This window comes from Protopterus annectens, chromosome 6.part1, assembly GCF_019279795.1.
Source record: "Protopterus annectens isolate FY-2018-M chromosome 6.part1, PAN1.0, whole genome shotgun sequence".
Classification (NCBI taxonomy): Eukaryota; Metazoa; Chordata; order Ceratodontiformes; family Protopteridae; genus Protopterus; species Protopterus annectens.
In genome coordinates, this window is record NC_056738.1 from 146,824,488 (window position 1) to 146,850,037 (window position 25,550).

Consider the following 25,550-nt stretch of genomic DNA (forward strand, 5'->3'; position numbering starts at 1 on the left):
ATACATTTTGTGATAGAAGCTGCAAAGAAACCAGTAATATATAGAAATGCTTCATAGTCTGATTGTGGATCTGCCAGATCTATGGGTCTCAGATTAAATAATTAAAACATTTATAGAGACCCTGACCTACTGTGCATGTAGAAAGATGTGATTCAGCTTGCTATGCATATGCCTGAGGCAGGAAAGACTGATCTTGACTGTGTTTTGCCATCACCTAGAATGATGGCAAGATTCAAAGACCAAAAGATTGGATTTAACAATTGGCCATGTAGTTGGTGTCATTCTAGGGAAATTCAGTATTTGTCAACTTGAGATGCAATGGTTCACAAGATTTCCTGATTTGCCAGGAATGGTCTGCACCTCTTTTACCAATGTTTTAATTTTCTGGTTAGAGCTTTTGCTGTCCTTATAGTGCTTTTTTAGACAGACCCTGTCTGACGGACGTTCCAACTTAGTAAATTCTAATTTGAAACATATTAAAGTGGCTCTACTCAACAATAGGAGTTTAAACAAAAAGAAAAATGCCTGAACTTGAAGTTCTCTTGCAACTTAAACACATTCATGTATGTATAGTTACAGAGACATGGTTTCAAATAAGAAATGAAAACAATCCTTCACTTCATGGGTTTAGTGTCTGTTGTATCTTTAAACTTACTAGTGATTATGGAGGAGTATCGTTATTTGTCAGGTATGACATCACCTCAAAACAGATTCATTGTAATACCAAATTTGAGCTCCTAGTGTCCAAGTCACCTTAAACAAGCTTAATTATCACTTTATAATGGGCTCTAAATCACACTCTTTGTCTCTTCTGAGCATGATAGCTATCTTAATACCTTAGCTGAATCCCCATTAAGCCCAACTGTTTTCTACTACAGGTATTAGAAAAGAGTTAATAAACTGGCTAACCTACACTGCTAGTGTATAGTATCCCCAACACTGCCTTGCCATCTCCCTTGTACAAATAGTTATCCATTCTAATAGAGGTGTCTGTATCCTTGATCTAGTCCTCACAAATGTGACCACTTCTTGCATGCCCCCATATGTGTCATCTTCCTTGTTAATAAGAGCATAAATCAGTTATCCTTTCCTTTAGAATTGATGGCACTTCCTCTGAAAATGCCTCTGTGTATAGGGACTTCTCAAAAACTAAACATCTCCAGTTACTTGATGCTCTTAATAAATTCTACTGCAATCCTCAAGTTGCATCCCATTCTTAAAGCCATTGCCTCTGCCACTGACTTTTACAATCACTTTAATAGTTGTATTAATAAGACAGTCCCTACCTGCACCAAATATAATGAGAAATTTAAAAGCAAGCCACTATGGTAGTTTACCCATATAAATACATTTTATATCAAATGAAATAAATTACTTAAGGCTTACAAGAAGTTGCATTCTAGTTATCTTAAGAAAATACTTAAACATCAAACTAGTAGAGAGCTTAAGGTAACCATTAAGAAGTTCAAAGCTGAATATGACCTTAAAAACTTACGTGAAATATAAATACAAATCTTTCTTTAACTATGTCAAAAGTTAAGAACTAATATACAGCAATGTTTGGCGCTAGTCCACAATAATACTGCCTACTCTTACTCAAGGCAAATAGCTAATGTTTTTGATGACAAATTTAGTGCACTTTTTACTTCACGCACAGTTATCACTATACCACAGTCATAGCCGTCCTGTTTAATTACTATGGAACAAGTCCTGTTAGGCCCCTCAGAAGCTAAGAAAACCTTGTCCATATTCCCAGATAGTATACAGGTCATCTGATTATCATTACCAAACATGCTGGGCTGTATTTAACTTCATTAATCTAAATCGCTGCACTGGATACATTCGGGAAGCCTGTTAAATGGCCATTGTTTTACCATTGCACAAGGATGGCTCAATGCCCAGCCTGGGAAAATCTAGACTCCAGCCTCCTATGTAAAGCTATGGAATGTATTATTTTACACTTCACCAACCTGGGCATTGAAAATCTGTTAACCCAGGACCCTCATCAATTCAAATCTGTAAAAGGAATGTACTGCCTCTTTACCCACATTAATTGTTTTATAATGGACACTAAAGCAGTGGATAGCGGTTATGCAGAAGATACAACATATATGAACTGTTGATATCATTGCCTCTACAGGCATTATTGACAGACTTGTAAATCTATTAGCCTTATGTTGTGGAGTGAATAGTTAACAGCTGCCACTTATGAAAGCAAAATGAGTTACCAGTGGAGTATCACAGGATTCAGTACTGGGCTCTCTCCTATTTGTTAAATATCCAGACCTTCATACCAACAACTCTGGCATATGGTTATCTAAGTTTGCAGATGATTATAAACTGGAAGCTGTTTTTTGATCTTTCACCATCTCAGAATTACTTCAACATGGGTTCTAGGGATGACCAATTTTTTTTTTTCGGGGGCCACTTACAATACAGTTCTGGGGCCACTTATTATACTTGACAGGGTTTGGAAAGCCACATTACCTTGTCTGACATGTAACTGTCCATACAAAATGGTTTGTTGCAGGACATACAGAGGGACAGATAAAATGCTTTGGTGGGCCTGAGTGTGGCCCTAGGGCCACCTGTTGGACACCCCTCAGTATTAACAACTGGAACAAGGACAATGGTCTCAAAAAAGGTGAGAAAATGTAGTTAATTCTGGTAACTAAAACATTCTCCCATTCTACATAGGTAGTACATCCCTCCAATCAGACACTGTCAAAAGAGATATAGGCACTGTGGTTGTTAATTTCTTATTTTGTAGCAGTTAGGAAAGCCTTTGAGCTGGCTTATTCACTTTCTAAAGGCATCTTCTCTAAATCCAAAGAAGTCTTAATGCTCCTTACTCATATCTCATCACCCCATTATTGAATATAGTGTACCCCTTTTGCATACATTTGTCTAAAAATATCTCTCAACTTGAGAAGTTTCAGAGGTTCTTAACTAAAAGTATAAGTGGCCTCGGAAATCACAATATCGGGATGTATTGGGATCTCCCTCTCAGTATTAAGCTTCTTATAAACTCTACTGGGGAAATCTGTGTATAGCTTTTTGACCTATGAAAGATCCCACCATCTTTGACCTTCTATTTCTTGAAAGAAATAGTTTCTCAAATACCAGATTAAAGAAACTAAATCTTATTAAACAGCTAAGCTCAAAAAAACAATAAATCCATCCAGCAAGTTATATTCTCAATTTACAGACCTGTGTAACTGGCTCCACAGTAATAAACTTCAAGTTAACAGTACCAAAACTAATGCAATGATTTTCACTTTCTTAAAAAACTCTCCTTCCTACCTGCAATAGCCGTAAAAGACTCAAAGGAGAACATTATATCAAATGTTGCTCAACTAAAATGCCTAGGCATACTACTTGACCTTTCACTAAACTTCAGTATTCACACTGGCAATATTGCAATCAAAGTATTGACCCAATTAAAATGATGTCATTGACTACCACACATTCTCATCCCAACAACTCTCATGGCCTTAGCCAAAAGTTTCCTGTTACTCAAAATTGAATGTGCCCTACCCATGATTGCTCTTTACTCAGCACATAACACCTAGAAATTCCAAGTTGTTCTCCTTGCCAGTCTAAACTCCCACCGTTGCACCTTAGATGAAAAGGCATACTGGATGGCTATAATTAACAGAGCTATCTGTCTACAAGGTAGTCTGTTGTTTAAAGTTCTAACACAAGAGTATTGTCCTCAAAAACAAAAAATACTCCAAATCAGAGAACAAAGCTACTCCCTTAGAAGCAGCCAGGAAAATACTTACATTGGCCAGACAATACTTAAATTGGCCAGACCTAGATTTCAACTGCCCACCAGATAAAATAATTCTCAAGATTAGGGCCTATCATTTGGAAACAACTTCTTACAGCCATACATTAAAATTTGAAACTATAGAAACATTCAAAAAAACATATTATGCAATATTTCCAAAAGGAAACAAAGTGCACTTGACTCAGGGTCACTGGCTAAAATAAACAGATGATTACAACAAGTACTCAGATGATTCTCTAGAGGGTACCATGGGCCCTATAAGATCTCTAAATTTCTGTGCCTGGGTCACAGTACAGGTCTTGTTACTTTGCCTCTTGAACCTAATACATGGAACTGCAATGGTGGGACATTATTAGATGAGCTATTGCAAGTATTCCCTTGTTTTCTTCTACCTTGGGGTTGGGAGGGTGGCTTAATGACTAAGGTGTTTGACTTACAAACCCAAAGTGCATGGTTTGAGTCTCACAAGGGATAATTGGCTAGGCTTAAAATGGCTCGCAAGGGCAGTTAGCTTAGTACTAACCTATGAACCTCCAAATCAGTATGTGCCCCCTTATATTTCAGTTTCATTTGAGGGCATTTCCTATAAGGGTAAAAGTAAAAGTTCGTAGCTCTTTCAGACAGAACAGAGTGCACAGTTTTAAATACTTGTAGAACAGCACAATGATATGGTACAGCAACAACATAGGGGACAAAATTCCATATCCCTATTCAAGCTGGCTGTTAGCACATTGGAGTTAACTCTGTAGCATTCCTTAACCCTCCAAGAACCTTTATTTCTGTCAGCGCAAACATAATGGCAGAGAAACTCAGTGGAGCCAGAACAGACCCTCATGAATATATTCAATATGAAAAAGTCCTCCAGGTATCGTTTCAGTGATGGAGAACACCTCAATACATACCCTTTATCTTCTTTTTTATTCCCTTTCAGTTGATTTTTTTCCTTTATGCATTCCACTCTTTCCACTGATAGAGGGTGTTTTCTGAAAAGGCAAAACAATTCTCAAAAACTTTTTGTGGTGAATCTCTTTTGGCCCAGGCAATATTGGTTCTCCATTTTATGAAACTGGAGGTAATTACCACAAGTTCCCTCATAATCTGGGTACACGTACACAAGACAAGGGGGGGTTTGATTCACCCCAGTCTATTACAGCTTAAACTGTCTGCATGGATTTTGATATTTCTAGGCATCTCTTTTATGAGGACTTGCAGCAGATACTGAAGGACACAATAAATCCTGCTACTAGAAAATCTTATTTGAACATTTGACAGACTTTTCTAGTTGGTGCCTATCTAATAATCAGGGCCTTATCTGGGATTGTACCATTGGGCGCACAAATACTGATATGAATTACTAGCTTCTGACCTTGGTACTACATTGTTAGGAACATACATATTCTGGCCAACTCAGTATGTTTGTCCATAGATCCATTTCTTTCCTCAATGTTTTCTTAGTAAAACAGTTTTTCAAAGGAGGTTTTCACCTGCGATTTCCTAGCAAACAGGTTGCTCCTTCCTAGAATCTTTGTTTTCTGCTTGGAAATGTTAAACCACATCTTCATCTGAACCTGCACATCTTACATAATTAAGGTATATATATATATATATATATATATATATATATATATATATATATATAAATAGATAGATATATAGATAGATATGTAGATGTGTGTGTGTGTGTGTGTGTGTGTGTGTGTGTGTGTGTGTGTGTGTGTGTGTGTGTGTGTGTGTGTGTGTGTGTGTGTGTGTGTATGAGTATACTTATATAGTCAACAACACGTTCAACAAAAACTGGTTGATCTAAAAAAAATATGAAAAATAACAACAATGGTATTTTCCAGCTGCCACACCCCCTGCTAATTACATATACATCACTGTACAATGGGGAAAGGTAGTTTCAGAGTTTCTTTGAATCAAACAGTCAGTCTCAGCATGTTCTATTCTAACCCTCAGAAACATGGAGAAAGGATTCCTCATACTCTGGACATGTGTAGGCAACTCAGGTACTATCCTGACAGAACCAGGTCTTTTAGAAAGTCCAAGTAGTTATATATTTCTGATGTTGGGACTAAAAAAGGATAACCAATGTCAGACATTTTCTAGGTGGTTGTCCCTGGCCTTCACCTTTTGTTATACCCACCATGATGAATAATTTCCAGGCAATACTGTGGGATACTCTGTATTGGCCTTCTATTCTTTGATGACATATTGAAACATGGTGGATTTTAGATGCTTCTTAGAAACAGTTATGTGGTTCTCTGTATATACGTCTGTAAGGAATTACATACTGGGTTTTTTTTACTTGGATCCAGGACTGACATTGATAGGAACATTCACCAGGGTTTCCTGGATCCATACACTTCCTCCTCCTGGTTAAAAAAGCCATGGCATTCTACCCACAGGCTACTGTAGAACTGGGAATGATAAACATAGTGCAGTTGTATAAGTTACACTTACCCATAACAATAGATTCTCAAATTCCTTTGTGCTGCAGTAGCTGCACCCGCCCTACCGTCCCCCAAGTCATGTGCGGGATTGTTCTTTTCTGGTTAATTCAGGATGAGTATGCTACTTCTTATTTAGTAGGCAAGAAAGTCCTGAAGATCTCCCACTCTGACCATTGATTTTCCCTCTTCAGGATTGGCCAATCACATGTTAACAAGTAAACCATTAGATAATGAATAACTGAAATGCTGAAGATGGTTACTGGTAACCTGTAAAAGATTTTGAGAAGCTGTTGGTTTACTGTGGTTCGTGCATTCTGTACTGACAATAACCATGAAAACGTTATATCTAAAAGAAATTTGTAGCTTGTTTATTGGCCTGATAGTTAAATGAAAAAACAAATCTCTTTATTTATTTTAGTTAATTACATTAGCCCCACTAGACCAGTGTCCTCTTTCCATACTGCATCTATTAATACTTTCACTTATTATAGTGAATTAGACATACCATCAAAAAAGAATACATCTTACTTTTTGCATCATATATATACAATTTTGTGGCATTTTGAACTATTTATTCTAGCTTAATACATGTTTAAACAATACCATATAGATGCTACCCATATCATATGCACTCATGGTCAAATCCATAACATATTCATCTTGCAATAAACATTCAATAGAACATTCAAACCATAACACATCTTTATTGGTCTAAGAACAAATGTCTAAATTAACTTGTAATAATGAAATATAACAATTTTACAGTGGCATGTGATGCCGCGGTGGTACTACGGTAGCACTGTTACCTCACAGCAAGAGGTTCTCCTGTTCAATTCTCGGCATAGCTTCTGTGTGGAGTCTGCATGTCCTCCCCATGGTTGGGTAGCTTTCGAAAGACATCTGTGCGTAAATGGGTGTGCCTTCATTGAAGGTTGGGTGTCGAGCTGGCACTTTGGCGTTTCGTAAAAATCTACTGCCAATCATTAGCGGACTAGAGTTCTGCTGTGGCGACCCCTTACTGGGAAAAAGCCGAAAGAAGATGGAATAATTTTACAGTGGCATACTTAAAGACACACCTTCTAGACAGTTTACATACTTTGATTCAACTGATAATATACTAATCCAGATTAAGGATTTATAGGCTCAATCAAACATTGTACCATAACTATTAAACATGCAGTTTTAAAAGATTAATAATACCAACCATCAGTTGGTCCTTATAGAGTTGCCACAAAGACCACCTGACAATATACTTTTATCATGAAGTCCTTTTCAGTAATACAGCTTTCTTTAAATTCAAATCACAATTTTTATTATGTCATTCACTATTGTGCATATTCTCAGGTTTTAGTTCCTTGTTATAGCTTTTTTAGCTACTAACATCAACAAAATAACATTGCCCATTCTGATTTAGAATGATTTATATTATAATTATATTCCTTTTACCACAAAAAAGTTTGTAAGTCTTATGCCTTTCTTTAAGCCTCTTGTCACATGATTTTATATATCAGTCCTGAACAGAGATAACCTTGAAAGAAACTAAAAATGTACTCCTGTGTGCCTAATCTCTCCATATTATACCTCCTATAGTGAGAGTCATCCATTGAAAACCTCTCTTTCTTCTTTGCATAGTTTAAAACTATATGTGCAAGATCTTTTGGCAAAAATTCTAAGTCTTTTAGACATTTGTGGCATCTCGCTTTATGTGTCATATTGACATGCAAGTGACTTCATTCAAGTCATTCTGTAACTCCATCCTTATTCTTACTTTAATCACCGCCTTCTCACTTAATGCCTTCAAATATTACACATCCTACTAACTAATCTTTTCACTATAGGATTTATACCCATTGCTTCTATTATTAAATATATGTCTTAAGAAGATTTAGTACCCAGTAAAACTGCTAAGACCAATTTATTCTCAGTGCATGAGCAATTTGGTAATTTAAGTCATAATTGCCCCATATTGAACCAACTCTTAATTATTACCTTCCAAAACACTTTTGTCTTTGTCTTTTCCACTTTCTTAAACTACATTCTCTTGCAAGCCAACTCCAGTAACATTTATAACCATTAACAGACAGAGGATACCTCTGCTCTTGGAACAAACTCCCCATCCACATACAACAAAGTTAATCCCTGCCTATATTCAAGTGCAACTTGGTTCTATGGATGGGAAACAGAATATTTATCTCAGAACTGTCCCCTGTACTAATGGACAGAGGCAGCTCCTAAATATTTTAATACATGCAGAGATCCTCTCAAATTATCTATGGTATATCCCGATTATTCTCATTGGGGTAACATATAATTATCTACCATGGGATGGGTAAGGCTAATCTATAACCAAATGGGATAACTTATTTCAATCATAAAAAGGGAAATTGGCTAGGCTTAAAATGGTCCACAAGGGCAGCTAGCCTAGTACTTTCCTATGAACCTGATAATAATACTGACCAGCTTTTTAGCTTCAACCTGTCTGTACTGCCTACTTTATTACACACAGGGGTTCTAGTCTACCAGCATAATATATCCATCAAGAAAAGCTTCCAGATCTGCCCACATTTCCAGTAATTAAACTTAGTAACACGATTCTTTTAGCTTCAAAATACCCATAAACATCTGATTTACATCACTATGGCATCATAATACAAATACACCTCCTACCTCTTTCAACAGTAATGTTTTATTCCATGACACTTAAGCCTTATCACCATCTAAACGTAATCTTACCTCATGCTTTTAATTACTTACAAATAATTTACTGGAGTGCCAACTATACATGCTTGATTTACATGCAAAAACAGTATAAAGTAGGTAAATAAAGAACGTCCAGAACCACTTCACTGACATGAGAGACCCAGGTGCATGTGTCACAGCATAAAAGCCATAACTAAATAAAAGCCCCTGTCAGTCCAATGTCAGGACAACACAGAATTCCTGGATAGGCTAAACTCCTTTTTCAGCAAGTTCGAGGAGACAAACAGGTCCAAAGCAGTAAAACTCGCTAAAGACCAATGAAATGAAATGCTCAGCTTAAACTCAGTGGAGGTGAAGAGGTCCCTACAACATGTGAACCCTAGGAAGGCTGTAGGACTGGACAACATCATGGGAAAGGTGTTAAGGACTGTGCTGAACAACTAAGCACTGCAGTCATGAATATATTTAACATCTCCCTCGGTCAAGTGAAGGTACCTAAATGCTTCAAAGACACACATTTTTCCACTGCCAAATAAATCATCTCCCTCAACCCACAAAGAGTTCAGACCATATCCCTCACATCCACTGTTATGAAAAGCTTTGAAAGGTTAGTAAAAAAACACCTGACAACAAGCCTTCCACTGGCACTAGATCCACTCCAGTTCGCATATTGTGACAATCGCTCCATGACAGATGCCATTTCAGTTGCACTGCATCTTTCATTGGCAAACCTTGAGAACAAGGATAAACTATGTTAGAATGCTATTTATTGACTTCAATTCAGCATTCAATACTGTCATCTCACAAAAGTAATTGAAAAACGTGTTCATCTAGGTATCAATGCCCATATACGCAACTGGATCCTGGACTTCTTGACTCGAGGACCTCAAAGGGTATGTGTGAGCAATAACTCTTTGAAAATCAACACAGGTGTACCTCAAGGCTGTGTGTTGGGTTCACTACTGTTTACTGTACTAACCCATGAGTGTAAAGCTAGATTCAACACCAACCACATCATCAAGTTTGTGGATGACACTACAGTCGTGGGCCTCATCAGTAAAGGAGATGAAGAAAACTATAGGGGGGAAGTGAGCTCACTGATTGACAGGTGTGCCAAGTCCAACCCCAACCTTAATGTCAACAAACAAAGGAGATCATAATGGACTTCAGGAAAACAGAACCACCTCATTCTCCTCTCATGATTAATGGCAAAATGGTGGAAAGAACAAAGAGTACAACATTCCTGGGACTTCACATTGTGGAGGATCTATCTTGGTCAATAAACACTGAAAAACAAAATAGAGAAGAAACCACACAGTAGCACAGAACAAAATGATAAAGCACTTTTCGTTTATTCCAATAAACAAACTTCTTCAGATCAAGAAAAACAAAAAGTCACAGCTTAAATACTCTCTGGGCTAATACTTATAAAGTCAATTAGCTACTTAAGGTGAAAGCTGACTTACAAGACACGCCCTATTTGCAAACACAACTAGACTAAAAACTGCTTTTAAAGTAAAAGCTAAAAATCCAAATAGTCAGACTAAAAGTACAACTAGCGTTTCTATAAAAAATGTGTAAATCTAGCCTACTACTAAGCTAGTGACGCAAAGAAATAATAATTACAAGTGCATAAAAACTCCGCTGGTGTTTGTAAAACTGAGTTAATACAAATACCTATGTTAGTGCGCTAAACTGTGTATGTTGAAGCACATCAAGTGTACTGAACATAATTGGTAATAAGTAAAGTATCAAGATAAAACTACAAATTCTCAGCAAAAAATACTCAGCAAAAAATACACATAAGGTCACTGAACAAAGGTGCTCAAAAGCCTTAGCATAACTGTGTCGTGCTAGTGTGGAAGGTAACCTGACACATTCAGACCTGGTGAACTGTATGCGTTGAGTCTAATTTGCCAAAACAGCTCTCGCTCTTCTAACTTAAGTGGGAGAGGAGCACCCCTGAAGTCCTGTGTGATCTGGCCAATAATCAAAAATTTAAACATAAGGTTGGGATAAACTGAAATGTGTTTTGCTAGTGCATTATCAAGTTTCTGCTTCCTGATTGCATAAGTATGTTCATAAATGCGGTCACGTAGGCATCATTCTGCTTTGCCCACGTAGAAAGCTGTACAGGTTTGGCACATAGCTAAGTAGATCACCATTCTTGAATTACAGTTAGCTCTTAGGTTCAACTTGTATTCGTAATCGTGAACTTTAAATCTATTGGATTCCAAGATGTATTGACAAAAATTACACGCCTGGCATTTAAACATGCCAGCTGTCATTGTTTTTTTAATATTATGTCGTTCAAGGAGGGTTTTGAGGTTTTTTGCCTTTCTATAAACAACCAATGGGTGATTACCAAGTTTTTGGTGTACTTTGTTGTCCTTTTTGAGTAAGTCCCAATTTTTACGTAGTGCTTGAACACAGTCACTACTATTGAGACTGTATGTTGTTATGAATGTGGCACCAAAACATTCAGAAAGATGCCTACTTGTGTGGACAATTACTAAGTCTGTGTTCGAGGATTCAGTGTCATTCATAAGAACCAATTCTCTATTCAAGATTGGTTTATAAAAATGACACTGACGCTTAGACGACACTTCTTCTATAATAGTGTCTAACATTTCATGTGGGTAACCCCGGTGTAAAAACATATTCCTTAGGTGTCCACATTCATTGGCAAAATCACTATCCAATGTGATAATGCGGGCTGCCCTCACTAGCTGACCTTTGACGATCGCCCGCTTCTGATGAAAAGGATGACAACTTGTGTAGTGCATGAATGAGTTGGAGTACGTTACTTTCCTATATATATTAGCTGTATAAAAGCTAGTGTCTTTAGAAAGTAAAATGTCCAAGTACGGGATGGCTTCAGTATGGAAACTAGCAGTGAATTTCAAAAACTGTGTAGTTGAATTAAAATAGTCCACTAACGCTTCACTCATGGGCAAGTCACCGTCCAGGAGGATAAAAATATCGTCCAAGTAACGGGTGTAAAAATCACCTGGTCTTTAAATGGGCAGTTAGTGGACACGTGGTCATGTTTCCATTGTGCCATGACTATATTGGCAACACTGGCCCCACAAGGGGATCCCATGGCTACTCCAGTTTTTTGCAAATAAAAGTTGTTGTCAAATGTGAAAAAATTGTTAGACAAGACTAGGTCCAACAATTCGTGAACCAGAACCAACTCATTCCCACTACTACCATTAGATCTAAGCACTTGTTCTACCCAGTCCACTGCTATGTCTTGGGGAATGCAGCTGTACAAATCTTTAACATCAATAGTGAGAAAATTGTACCTTGCATTGAAATCTAACTTGCTAATTTTACCAAGGAATGACCAAGAATCTTTGCAGATCTGTGGAAAGTTGACCAAGTATTTCTGTAAAATGTTGTCAATGATTTTAGCACATGGATAGGTAGGAGAACCACGGCCATCTACAAGTGGTCTCATGGGTGGGTTGTGGATATCCTTGTGGATTTTAGGGATACCAAACAAGCACGGGAAATGAGGGTAAGTTGTTGATAAGTAATTGTATGTGTGTTGTGTTACCCTACCCTCGATGAACATTTCCTCAATGTGGTCTTTAATTGTGGTGTACGCTTTGTTTATTTCAGAACGTGAGCTGGTAGAATATGAAAGACTGTCCAACAGGCTAAACATCCTATCTTGATAGTCAACTTCATCAAACACAACAAGACCCCCTCCTTTGTCCGGTTTACAGAATCTAATATTCTGAAATTTAATCCAGTCGAGGCATTCCATTTCTTTTTTATTATTAAAATAAACACTCGATGTTGAATGGTGTGGTGTTTTGTTGAAGTTTTGACGAATGTCTAATTCGCAAACCAGTTCAAAAATTTGTAAAAGGGGATGGAGTGGGGGGTTGTAAGTACAAGGAATCCTAAAATTATTGTCGTCAAGGGGGTAAGAGCCTCCAAACAACAAGTTCAAGTTAAGCTTCCTAACGTATAATTTTAGGTCTATAATTGATTTGACCAGATCTGCTTTCTGAGCTGGTACGTAAGTGTACCCTTTGGACAATAACTCGACTAGTTCAGGTGTAATATTTGCAGTAGAAAAGTTGTATACATTAAAATCACCTTGTTTGTTCATGAGTATAACAGGAGTGTTAGCAGTACTTTCATGTCAATAAACACCAGTCACATAGTAAATAAGGCTCATCAATGTCTGCATTTCCTGAGAAGACTGAGGAAAGTGAGTCTACCACCCTCTGTCATCTCCACCTTCTATACGCGTACCATAGAAATTATCCTAAAGTGTAAATTTTCAGCATGGTATGGTAGTTGCTCAGTTTCAAACCAAAAAGCCCTACAAAGGATACTGAAAGTGGCAGAGAAGATAACATGCTCCAACCTTACAGCACTACAGCAGTTATACACAGCAAGATGTCACAACAGAGCTACAAAAATAATTAAGGATCCTACACACCCTGCTTATGAACTGTTCACATGCCTGTCATTCAGCAAAAGATACCACAGCATGCACTGTAAAAAGCTTCCCTCAGGCAGTGGGACATTTGAACTCTGGCAATAATCTCAGGGAAGCCGGACACTGACAAGATATGGGGCAGCCAACTCTTTTGGTGCAAATAAATGTGAGACAGTTCGGATTCTAAACATTAACAATACATAGATGGAAATGAATGTGAAATATTATACCAACTAGAGCCTCTTATTCATGTGAGAATCATATGGCGCAATCGGAACTTCTGCAATAAGAAATCATTCGGCTGCTGAAAATTATAGATTAGATAAACTGTGGTAATAAGTAGTAGAATAAATAAATAAATAAATAAATAAAAGAATAACCTGTCTAATGTGAAATGATGAATGTATGTCCGTTGTATGTGTTAGTGTATGTATGTATATGTCTTCTCAATTCGAGCCTGATGCATGCAATTTCATTTAGACTGCACTAGTGCAGGCTAAATGACAATAAAGTTTACTTTGACTTTGAAAGACTAAATTCTCTAATCCAATTCCAACCCAATCATCTTCCACCTGCAAAAATCCCCTTTTAATATTTTCTTTAACTCTCCATAGCTTTCATGAACAGATTCTTCTAGACTATGATATTCAGTTGTTTGAAAATTCTGATGATCAAAACAAAAAGTAAGAACATTGAACCCTAAACAATGAACATGCAGAATGTCAAACAAATGACAGCAGAATAAAAATGCTGACATTTGTATGTGGGAGATTGTGCAACAGCAGGGGTAGGGATTTGCTGCTGTGCAATCTTGGAGTTGCCATATATAAATAAGTAGACGCGGATGTGCCTCCCTGCATAAAACACATTTTTTATGTTTTTAATTGTTCAGCTGGTCAGTGTGTTGAGATCAGTGTTTTATTGTTAGAAAATGTGCATGTTCGATTAACTGCACTAGACCTGATCTAGCTGTATACCCAAGTACTTTATATGCTGACATTGCAGTAAATAATCATACTTTTGTCCCTCTCCTCAACCACGAAAGCTCTAAAAATAAAGTGTATGCCAGCCATCCTTGTCTTAGCATTATTTATTATTACTTGAAAAGACACTAAACTCTTACAGCTGTTGAAATAAATTAGTTATAACACGCTTGATATTAGGTAAGTGTATCAACACATAATCAGCAAACAATGAAATCCCTGTCTCTGACACCCAAACAGATACCCCCACAAATGTAATCTCCTCACACTGACTGCTAAGGGCTCCAGCTAAAAAGCAAACGAAAACAGTGAAACAGTGGACATCATTGCCTCATACCTCTAGACGCTTTGGAGGCAAAACAACCCTGTGTGAATTTAAGATCATGCCTCAGAATGTTTATATGTGCATATGTGTACATGTGTGTGTGTGTGTGTGTGTGTGTGTGTGTGTGTGTGTGTGTGTGTGTGTGTGTGTGTGTGTGCCTTTATCTACACCTCTATCTATATCTAGAGAGAGAGAGAGAGTTGTAAATATGTGTGTGTGTGTGTGTGTGTGTGTGTGTGTGTGTCTATATGTATATATATATATATATATATATATATATACATTTATATATCTATAGCTATATAGATACAGCTATGTATATATATATATATATATATATATATATATATATATATATATATAGAGTTAGATATATATGTAGATACAGATATGTATATATGTATGTGTATGTATATATATATATATATATATATATATATATATATATATATATATATATATACATTCATACACATATATATATATATGTAAATTGTATGTGTGTGTGTGTGTGTGTGTGTGTGTGTGTGCATATATATACATATATATATATATATATATATATATATATATATATATATATATGTTTCTTCTTTCGGCTTTTCCTGGTTAGGGGTTGCCACAGCAGAACTCCGGTCCGCTAATGATTGGCAGTTGATTTTTACGTACCAGCTTGCCAGGCCTGATGCACAACCTTCAACGAAGGTACGCCCATTCACGCAAGTCTCCACGCAGAAGACGCTCTAGCTGAGAATCGAACCGGACAGCGTCTTACTGTGAGGTGACAACACTACCGCAGTCGCTCATTATACTGGAACCTCATAATGCTAAATTTCAAAATACTTACTTGTAAAGCATGAACATGCACACTTACAACACCTAATCTGTCCAGAACTTAAACTGCTTATGTACCCTCTTATGAGAAACTGGACAATATAAAACCAAACTAGTTGTGGGGGATGACACCCCCTTCTTACTTACCTTATAGTAGTCTATACACTGCCACTACTGCTGGGAATGCACAAAACATCTGCCATATTACTTCAGATACTTCCCATAAATATAAAAACAGACATACCCACATTTAAATACTACAACACTACTTTCTACATGACTGTTAGTATTCTGACAGTCAGCACTTAAGTTACAGTAATTCTTTTTATTATAAGCAAGTCCCAGGAAAAGTGAAATCCGCATCATGTCTATGAATTACAATTCAGTATTATGAGATTCACTCAAGTGAGTTTTCAGTATTTTGAAAATTTGATATTATCGTTTCAGTCAAATGAGATTTCAGTCATGTGAAGTAGACCCATATATATATATATATATATATGTATATATATATATATATATATATATATATATATATATATATATATATAAGATATACTGTGGTGGTGGTGCTGCGGTAGCGTTGTCGCCTCACAGTTAGATGTTGCACGTTTGATTCTCAGTTAGAGCGTCTTCAGTGTGTCGACATGCATGAATGGGCGTTCCTTCGTTGAAGGTTGTGCGTTAGGCCCGGCAAGCCAGCACGTAAAAATCTACTGCCAATCATTAGCAGACCGGAGTTCTGCTGTGGCGACCCCTAACCGGGAAAAGCCAAAAGACAGAAAAAGATATAGGTTTACTATCAGAATCTTGAAATAAAATAAAAAAAATGTACTTATTAGCGGTGTTTCACCAAAAATACACATTACTGAACGTCCCTAATGTCATAAAATAGCTGTTAATGCCAAAAATGTCGATCGCAACATTTTCAGCACTTAACAGCAATCCCACCCTTCCTGTAACTCCCTAACTAGCTAACCTAACATCCACCTTCATCAAGTCTGCAAACCTTAGCCACCCCCCCCCCAAAAAAAAAAAATCAACACCTGGTTTAAGTAAACCAATCTAACTTCTTAAAAGACCTTATTTATTTATTTATTTAGTTAGTTAGTTAGTTAGTTAGTTAGTTAGTTAGTTAGTTAATTAATTAATTCATTAATTAATTTATGGTTTGGTTTGGTTTCCCCCTCTGATCATCATGTCTCCTTTCTGGCTCACTGAAATGGCTGCACATCCCCCTAGGGCAAGGGCTCAGCTTTACTGTTCATTAGTTCTCTGATCATGAGGGGAAAAGATCAAGTCCCTCCCCCAGGATAGAGTAGAGGAAAGGGATGTATTTCCCTAACCACACTGTACTGCGATCCCTTTAGATGAGCGAATGTTATATTTGCGAATGCATAGTCCAGTCGCAAAAATGACGTTCGCGCATGTAACCTGCACACTTCAGACACCCAAGCCACTGAACTGACACTGGGTCACAAGGGATCTAGTTAGGGTTTTATCCCTCTATGCCATATCACTTTACATACTCTCTAAAATGCTTTAGATGAATCAAAATGTATTATCATTATTTTTTTCTGACTGTGTAACTTGCATTTTATCTTTGTTTTTTAAGTATTTTCAAAAGCTCATTATCTTCCTACAAATCCACATTGAACTTTTTCAATCAAAAGTGGAATATAACTTGACAATCACCTTCCTATAAATCCATAATGAGCTTTTTCAATCAAGTGGTATATAACGTGACAATCTATTTACAATAATTGCCATACATGTCTTGCACTTGGGATTTAACAATGAAATGGGTCTACATGTGGAGGGCAAGCTCATAAAATTAAATTTTTTAGACATATCATTAATCCCTCCTTATTTCCATGAGACAGGGATATCTATACTATCTTAAATCATATTATACACTCAAAGTAAATGAGGTATTGTCTTTTCAATATGTGCCTTCCATAACTCTATTAGAGTATTATTGCTGCCTTTCACTTGCTCCCAGAAAGCTGACTCCAACTCTTTCTGAATTACTGCACTCATCATCACAGCTACACCTTTAGTAATTTCAATTAGATGTAGATTTCTAAAATATTTAAATGTCTGTTTTGTATCTGTCCCAGGCATACTGTGATAAGCATAACTGTTGATAATATTTAGGAAACAAATCTCTTCTAAAACAGGATTTTTGCTATAATTTTGCCCATCTTTTTCTTTTAAACTCTTAACAATTATTTCCAAACCTTTGTTGTCACAATCCAATAACGATATTTCTAAGAATCAAGTGAATAACAAAATAATATATTTTTCCAATGAATCCGTCATACATTCAGATTTCCTATTGAACATTTCCTCTTGTTTGTTGACATGCCTTTCTTACTTTCCATTTTGCTGTGAAATCATCATCAAACAGTTTATTTTGGATTTCTGTTAACTGGTCTTTGACTGGTCAGTCTTCTTTGTAGGCAACCATGCCTTCAAAACATTCATATAATATTTCATCTCATGTCTCATCTTCCTTCAAATGCATCCCATTCTATCAAGAATACCTACTGATTCTGTTTCATTTCTACCAACTTATCTTTAATTGTTTACATCAAGTAAAAAATGACACCTGTTTGAGACAGAATATTGGGACACACAAATGCCTTAATATGGTTAGAGTATACTTAAGTGATGCGTGATCTGATATTACTATAGGACGGACTTCTACTTCACCCACAAAATACATATGCCCAGTACTAATACACACCTTATCAGTTCTCATTCTTGAATTATATGTCTTAGAGTATATAATATACTAATCTCTTCTACTTTAATATTCAATTAAATTCCCTAATAATGGAAATTAAATGTGTGAGATCCTCTTGTAACATCATGAATACTTGTTACCTGGTTAAACTCCCCTACATAAAAATCTAAATCCCTCATCATAGCTTGAAAATCCAGTTATGTTGCATTCAGGAGCAAGAAAATGCTAAAGATCATATATAAATTTGCACTTTTACATCATTACACACCACATATAATATCTATATGGGGTCAGAATGGAGAGATGATAAAATCAGCAAGCAAAGGAGAGTAATATCCTCTAGTCTTGGTTACTACCTTCATATGGTGGACCCTGTTTTTTACATAATCTCTCCAAGACAACACTGATACATAGACTGTATTTATATAGCACATGTCCATGGACAGAAGTAGGTTAAAAAATAAGAAAGGCAGCCAGGCGCACACCTCTCAGGATTAAAAAGTACCCAATTCTGGTAGGCATACTGGTGCCGGGACTGGGAAAAATGACAGTGTTGAATCTTCAAGACTTGGAAATATTCCTACAATGGCTGTGACCGAGGCCAGTCTTGGGTGGGTGACCCCCCCCCCCATTTTAGAAGGAAGTTTTAGTCCAGAAATATCACAAAAAAAATGGTAGGCCAAAAAAGAGTCATACAGATGATAGAGTGGACTATTGAGGATACTAAAGAAATTATGTATTGCTACTATTATACAAGAAGCTCAGAATTTCCAGGAGAAGATATACAAAAAGATTAACACTGAAATTAGAGGAAAGATAAATACTTGTACAAGAAAATCTGTCAAAAACTTCAAATGCAAATTTGTGTTCATTAATACAGCAGATTCATGAGGGTGGCCACGGTGGTGCAGTGGTTAGCATTGCCACCTCACAGCAAGAGGTTCTCCGGTTCGATCCTCGGATGGAGTGCCTTCTGTGCGGAGTCTGCATGTCCTCCCTGTGGTCACGTGGGTTTCCTCCGGGTGCTCTGGTTTCCTCCCACATCCCAAAGACATGCTGTAGGTGGATTGGACACTCTAAATTGGCCTTAGGTGTGAGTGTGTGCATGTGTGTGCCTTCTTTGGAAGGTTGGGTGCCCGGCTGGCAACTCGACACCATAAAAAACTCCACTGCCAATCATGAGCGGACAGGTGATCCGCTGTGGCGACCCCTAACCAGGAAAAGCCGAAAGAAGAAGAAGAATACAGCAGATTCATGAAAAACAGTATACAGACCAAGATACCTTGGCCATTTGGGAAAAGAAGCGACTGAGGAAGTGCAAAAATCTAAAGAACAAAATCTAGAGATCTCTGAATGGCATGAAAAAGAAATATGGGCATGGAAAAGAAAGAGAGCTCTGATCTGGTTCAATATGTATGCAAAGGAGAAAGTTAAATTAATCAATTCATAGAAGCAGCCCCAAAGATGTTCAAAGAGAAATATAGGCAAAGGCATCCAGATATGGAAAACTTCACAATACACAAAATAAGATCATAAAGGAGGAATGTAGCACCGAAGATTAGTAAAGTAGAAGTAAAAAAAAAAATAGAAGCTGAACTTATGGAATACCTGCAAAGTGAAGGATTTAGTATAGAAGGTCTAACACAGGTTATGTCACAGCACATGAGAAACAGGAGGAGCTAGTGATATCTGAAGAAGAAATATGGACACTGGAAAGAAAAAGAGATTTAATATGGTATAATATTTATGCAAATGAGAAAGTAAAATTAATCAATACAAAAACAGCAGCACCAAACATATTTGAAGAGAAATACATGCAAAGGCTTCCGGATATGGAAAAGTTGGCAATACAAAAAAAATAAGAAACCAAAGAGGGAAAGTAGATAGGAGGATTAGTAATGGAGAAGTTAAAGAAATAAAAACAGCGGTTATGGATTACTTGCAAATTGAAATATTTAGTGTAGAAAATATTACATTGATATCACCAGAGCAGAATAGAATAATGAATCCCCAAATTAAGGAGAAACCAGTGGAGTGGGAAATGCCTGATCAGTTACCATAAGAAGATACTTTGGAGACTTCAGTAGGAAACCAGTATAAAAGTTCAGTTTTGTGTTGCACAGCAAGAAAAGCAACAGGAAATTGTGGCAGCTCTGACACATTCAGTGTTCTGGAGTGACAGGCCAGTGAGTTTCCATATGAAAGAGCAATGGATGACACAGGTTAAACTGAAGACAATGCAGACAAGGAAGATGCTTTGGAACTTTTTGTAAAATACCCAGGTCTATATCACTTTGTCGAATCCTACATCAGGGAATATCTGTTTGCTGGACATCTATTTATCAGAGCTCCTATTCAGTGAATAGACTTTTCAGCAGCAGTTTTTTTAGGGCAAAACAACAGTCAGCCACCATCTGGAATTTTCCCTTTTTCCCCACTGTAGTATGATCTCTGAGTTGGTATGTTTAGTTGGGGGGTGTGGGGGCATAGTCCCCCACCTGGGTAGATGTTAAGTTTTATGATTTTGTTCACATTCACTAGGATGGTCTACCTTTGATTTGGCCTAGGGTAAAATTCACTGAAAAGTCTGTTCACTTATTAGGAGCTTCTATTAACAGGTGTTCGAAGAGGTAGTCACTGATGTGGGGTTCAGCAAAGTGGTATAGACCCAGAATATCCACAGGAAATGGAGAACAAATAATGTGCCCTCACTTTAGAAGAAAATGATCTAAGGGAAGAGTTGCTTGATTTAGTAGAGATGGATAGACGTATTAATATCAGTGAAAGACATAGACTACAGAAAGTCAATAAGACCCAAAATGTTAAAAGTTTGATAAATAAATGAACATGATAATCAGGACCAGAGATGGCTCATGGTATTAGACTGCTGGACTGTAGCCCCCCCCCCCCCCATTTTGTCATAAAACACTTTAAATAATGATTTTACACACTAGAAGCAGTTTGAACTGCAAACTAGAGTGTAAAGTTGAAGATGCGAGCTGTGTGCATGCTTGCTTGAGTTCCACTTTAAAAAAAGAAAAAAATATATTTTTCTTGTTCTTAAAACAGACTGGATAGGGAAGACTGCAGGTATCAATGAAGATGCCCAAAAGTCATTGCAGTTTTAACTGTAGTAAATTAGAACCTGACTGGACTGTTAAGTCATAGCCATTTCACATAATCTCAGTATGCAACATGGCTGCTGATTAGACATGTTGCTCTTGCATTCTCTTCCTGCAGATGGATGACCAAGAGAGCAGGAGAGAAAAAAAAACTTAGTGGATTATTGAACTTTGTCCATCATTTGCATTACTTGTTAGGTAAGTAAGAGAAGCCAAAGATTCCTTGGCAAGGAAGATTTTTAAAATTAACGCCGTCTAAAAAAAAAAATCATTAAGATCTGAGTTTTTTTTTTTTTTTTTTTTTTTTTGTCAGGGCTAACCGGATACTTTATACATTTTTCCTGGTAGGGTCAACCAGATACTAGTAGGTGATGTATGTGTTTTGGGGACTGTTGGTGATTTTCTGTTTCTTTCTTTTTTTTAATATAATATCCTGTCAGGATTAATGAGATAGAAAGGAGGCAATGTGTTTTGGGGACTGTTGATGATTTTCTTTTTTTAATATATTACACTGTCAGGGTAAACCAGATGCTAGTAGTCTATGCATTTTGGGGGTTGTTGATGACTTGTTTTTAATATAATATGCTGGAAGAAGTCAAAATTATAATAAGTATGCAGTGTGTTCTGCAGGGGGAGGGGTGCAATTGTGGATGACATGCTTTTTTTAACCTAATATGTTTTTGTAGGGTTAGTCAAGATACATTAGAATGGTTTGTCAATGTTTTGTTGTTGAAACAAACTATTCTTGCATGAGTAAAGTGTATATGGGTGAACTGAAATAAGATCACTTGCAAGTTCCTGGCTATGTGATGTGAAAGAAATACAGTAATGTAACCGTAGACTTTTTTTTTTTTTTTTCAAAATATTCTTTATTCAATTTATGTATCAAAGCATATAATCATGTAAAACCAGAAGTTAAGAAATAACAGCTGTTACCAAACATAATAAAAACAAAATCAATAATAACCTTAAAGAACTTATACGTCTATTACTACTAAAAAAAAAATACAAAGTGCCAATACCTTCATTCTTCTAATAATAAAACACAAGGCCACCTTTTAATATGTTACACAATCGAAAGCAATAATCGTAGTAGGAGAAGATCTCATTTAATGTTCAACACAAGTTAGAGAATCTCAGTTTCATCCTATCATAATTAACATACTGTCATCACACTTCAGCCAGAATTAAAAAAATAAAATCCCAGAGTTTCTGGTTCTCTCATCTTTTATGTCGACTAACAGTTATCAATTTTTGAGAGTATATATACGTAATTGCCAGGTTTCTGAAGCCCCCCCACGTTAGCTTGGACCTATCCATCCAATGTTTGGTGATATAAAATTTAATTAGAAGGCATATGGTGATTAACACTCTGAGTCTTAAAGGTGTCATATTGATATTTGCAATATGAAGCAAGGCCATCTCCCAGGTTAATGTTGATTTATGGTATCCCATTTTACTTAGTCTAATCTTAAGAGAATGCCATAGGTTGTGAGCATATTTACAAAACCATAATATATGAATAATATCAGCTTGGGGATATGAACAGCAGGGGCATGAAGCAGAGATAAATGAATTGAATTTATTTAAATGAAGAGGAGTTATATATAGATTATTTGTAATCATAAATTGTGTAAAAGTAAATTTCTTAAAGGGGGGAGTGTTTGAGAGTAAAATTAATCGACCGCAGTTTCTGTTGTGGAGATAAATTGATACCATGTCTATTCCAATAGTCTGTGAATATAATTTCACCTTCTCCTAGATAGGAGGAAAATGCTTTATATGCTATAGAAAGAATATGTTTCTTGGTAATTAGACACTGTAAAAAATGAGTGACCACTTGAATTTCAGCATCAGAGCTATGTTGGTTTAAGAAAAAAGATGAGGTGAGGTCATGCAATTGCCTCAGTATAATAACATAAGGTTTGGACAGAGACAAATTTTCTCTCAACTCCTTTAGAGAAAGATGATTGAATTTATAAAGCTCCCATAATGTGTAGTCCTTAATAAGAGGAAACTTATTTAAGTTTATCATCTGACCCCCCCATTTTAATATTAGGATTAAGGTGAAAGGGCTGAAACAAAGGGAGGACCCTAGCTAAGCCCATAGATTTAAATAATTCATGGAACATATTAATTAGTCCTTTTAATATGCAGTGTAACTTGAATTCTTTAATGGAAGTCTTTGTTAGGAAGGGTAGAGATTTGGGATTAATCTTAATACTAACAGTATAATTGTACCATATTTTAATCCATAATGGAGTCCATAATGGGGAGTCAGGGGTATAGCTGGCGATAGCCAAGATTCTATTGGCCTGAATAATTCTGTAGTATAAAATGAGGTTGGGCATTGCCATACCTCCCCTTAATTTAGGAAGCGTAAGTCTATGATATGACATTCTAACCGATTTTGGGTACCAGACAAATTTAGCAATCTCTTTCTGCATCTTCTTAATGAAGGTAATTGTAACTGGGGATAGGGATGAATTACATTGGTAAAGAATTTTGGGGAGTATATTCATTTTGACAACAGAGATTTTTGAGAGTGTAGAAAGCTTTAGTAACTGCCATCTCTTCATATTCTGCAAGATAGACGTCCAGACCTTAGATAAATTAGATTGCAGGATAGAGGAATATGAATGATCATATGAGACACCTAAATAATCTAAGGTTTGACAGGTACGCATGGGCAACACTGGAAATAGGTGAGGTTTATGAGCTGCAGGATTAATCTGGAAAATAAAGGATTTATTGGTATTTATCTTAAAATCTGAGACTGCAGCAAAAGCATCTAAGGAGTTTAGTAATTTCATGGCATCTTTGGACGGGTACATAAAGTACAAATTAAGATCATCTGCGAAGGCAGTAAATCTGATATCTAAATTACATATCCTAGGGATAGCATGATAGGATTTCTGTACGACAAACAGCAGCAAAACCTCTAAGTATAGGTTAAACAACAGAGGAGAGAGGGGGCATCCCTGTCTGGTACCATTAGTTATCTTTATGGGGTTCGAATATTTATTATTTATGTAAAGATAAGTATATGAGCCCTTGTACAATGCTTTGATCAGGCTAGTGAATTCAATAGGGAGATCAAATTTCGTGAGAGCCATAAACAGGAAGTCCCAATTGACCCTGTCAAAGGCCTTACAAGCATCCAATATCAGGGCATACATGGGATTTCGATCTTGTTTGGTTATTTTTATAAATGATTCTAACATTAAGGTGTTGTCCCATGTATGTCTATTACTCATAAACCCAGCTTGCTCTGGGGAAACCAGATCTTTCATTACACTTTTTAGTCTATTGGCCAGTAGAGAGGAGAGAATTTTGATATCAACATTCATAAGTGATATCGGTCTATAGTTATTGGGATTAGTAGTATCAAAGGCATTTTTAGGAATCAGAATAGTTTTGGAATAATTAATGTATGGGTCCAGAATACCGTTCATAGCAAAGGATTCAAACAACTCAAGTAAGATAGGGGCTAAAGTAACTTTAAATGATTTATAAAATTCCAACGGGAATCCATCTGGGCCGGGGGCTTTACCTATATTTAGCCTATCAATAACTTCAAGAATTTCTTTTTCAGTTATCTGAGTTGAAAGTAATTCTTTTTGTGATTCAGTCAATTTCGGAAAGGTAATCCCATCCAAGAATCCCTTCATCTCTTCCTTAGTGGTCACAAAATTACTATTGGCGAAAGTTTCGGAGTATATTTGATGTAATAGCTGAATAATGCATTCCTCTGACCTATAAGATTGATTATTATACTGAAGACAAGATATTCTAGGAGACTTAGGTAAATTAAGAATTATTTTCGCGAGAGCTTTGGAGGGTGTTTGTATATTTTCTGAGAATTTCGCTATGCATCTAAATTCCCAAATGGACAGATTAGACTGATGGTAATCAAATAGTTCTTTTTGTTTAGCGATCAAATCTTTCTCTGTGTCTACCAAGTAATTATCAATCAGCTTTCTTTCCAGATGATTAATGTCTCGTAGTAACTGGGTTAACCTATTAACACACATTTTTTTTTACAAAGTTCGCTTTTTTGATATAGATACCCCCGAGTACGGCTTTTGCTGCTGCCCATCTAATGTCAAAGGGAATAGTTTCATCTTGTTTC

General features: G+C 36.5%; 1 protein-coding gene across 1 annotated transcript in view; it reads right to left on the reverse strand.

The window, feature by feature from the left end:
- Nucleotides 1-25,550, reverse strand: part of LOC122805434 (retinol dehydrogenase 7-like) — a gene marked incomplete at its 5' end in the record, with an annotated part of 238,149 nt that overhangs the window by 187,010 nt on the left and 25,589 nt on the right. The window lies entirely within an intron of this gene.